The sequence below is a fragment of the Rousettus aegyptiacus genome, unplaced genomic scaffold (genome assembly GCF_014176215.1).
Source record: "Rousettus aegyptiacus isolate mRouAeg1 unplaced genomic scaffold, mRouAeg1.p scaffold_m13_p_9, whole genome shotgun sequence".
NCBI lineage: Eukaryota > Metazoa > Chordata > Mammalia > Chiroptera > Pteropodidae > Rousettus > Rousettus aegyptiacus.
The window spans coordinates 31,803,720-31,805,695 of record NW_023416312.1 but is presented as its reverse complement, the minus strand read 5'-3'; the positions used below and the strand labels follow the sequence as shown (position 1 = coordinate 31,805,695).

At 39.7% G+C, this 1,976-nt stretch overlaps 1 pseudogene; it reads left to right on the top strand.

The window, feature by feature from the left end:
- Positions 1 to 1,122: 1,122 nt before the first annotated feature.
- Positions 1,123 to 1,616, top strand: LOC107515049 (annotated as a pseudogene).
- The last annotated feature ends 360 nt before the right edge of the window (positions 1,617 to 1,976 follow it).

Here is a 1,976-nt window from a genome sequence, read left to right as displayed (position 1 = left end):
GGAGGTCAAGCTCCTTACTCAACTGTGGGTTGCACATAGTGACTTTCTATCAAAGAGTACAGTATGAGAAGTGTAAAACAGTGGGAAAACCTGACAAACACTACTTCAGCTAGGTGATCAAAGTCAACATCACATCGATAGTTGTAATCATGATATGATGTGGTAAGAATGCCATTTGACTTCTATGATGTTTCTCTCTAAAACCTATAATCTCAGACAAATCATGAGAAAAACATGAGATGAATTCCAAAAGAAGAGCACCCTACAATATACCTGATAGTGTTCTGCAAAACTGCCAAAGTCACCCAAAACAAGGAAAGTCTGAGAAGCTGTTACAGCCAAGAGGAGTTTAAGGAGACACAATGACTAAATGTAATATGGTATCCTAGGTGGGATGTTGAGACATAAAAAAAGACATTAGGTAAAAACCAAAGAAATCTGAATAAAATATGGACTTTAGTTAATAATAACATGTCAATATTGGTGCATTAATTGCAACAAATGTACCATACTAATATAATATATCGATAATAGGAAAAACTGTGCACAAGGAGTATTTTGGAACTCTCTGTACTATCTGCTCAAATTTTTTGTAAATGTAAAACTATTCTTAAAAAATAAATCTATTAATTTAAAAACTTCCAAGGATATTACATAATTATAAAAGAGTTAATCTACCAAGAAGACATAGCAATGATAAATGTGCATAAACCAAACAGGAGCACTGCAAAATTTAGGAAGCAAAAACTAATAGAACTGAAAGAAGAAATAGACAAATCCATAATTAGAGTTGGAAACCAGAGTTCACTGCTCTGAACAAATGATAGAACTACATGAAAAAAATCAGTAAAGATATAAGAAGAACTCAAAAACACTACCAAACATCAGGATCTAGTTAGCCATTAAAAAAATTTCAACAGAGTACCCTTGTGGTCCCCAGGATTTTTCTCTTGTTTCAACAGTGTTTGTATGGAACAGACCCAGGGACACCCTTTCTTCTAGCTTCCCACCACCCTCCAATCTCTTTTCCAGTCTCAACCTTCTGAACCTTCTTAGCCAACCTCAGCCTCTGAGCCCAGCCAACACCATTTTTTGAGCTTAACTCCTTATTGACAAATAACCATGAGCTCCCAAATGGGTCAGAATTATTCCACTAATGGGGAGGCTGCTGTCAACTGCCTGGTCAACCTGAATCTTCTGGCCTCCTACACCTACCTCTCTCTGGGCCTCTATTTCAACCATGATGATGTGGCTCTGGTGGGCATGGGCCACTTCTGTGAGATGGCTGAGGAGAAGCACAAGGGTGCCAAGCAAAACCAGTGTGGTGGCAGCGCCCTCTTTCAGGATCTGCAGAAGTCATATCAAGATGAATGGGGTAAAACTCAGGATGCCATGGAAGCTACCATGGTCATGGAGAAGCCCTTTTGGATCTGCATGCCCTGGGTTCCTCTCACACAGAGCCCCATCTCTGTGACTTCCAAGAGAATCACTTCCTAGATGAGGCGAAACTCATCAAGGAAATGAGTTACCACCTCACTAACTTCTGCAGGCTGGCCAGTACCTTGGCTGGGATGGGCGAATATTTCTTCCAAAGGCTCACCCTTAAGCATGACTAGGAGCCTTTGGAGCCCAGAGGCCTTTGAGGGGCCCCTCTGTATTCCCTCTGGTGTTGTCTTTGTGCCTGATCCTCTCCTGTGCAACCACTGGGCAGCCTCCTGACTACCCTGGAGCCCTCTCCCATATTGTGAAACAAATTGAAGCAATAAAGCTTTTTGCAGGAAAAAAAATTAACACATTTAAAAGAATTAATCACTCAGACTGTGTTCTCTGATCACAATGCAATCAAACTAGAAGTCAATAACAGAAAGATAATAGGAAGTTTTCCAAACCCTTGGAAATTTAAAACATTGATTCTAAATAATTTATGGATCAAAAAGGAAGCCTCAAGGAATTTTTTAAATACATATAACTAAATG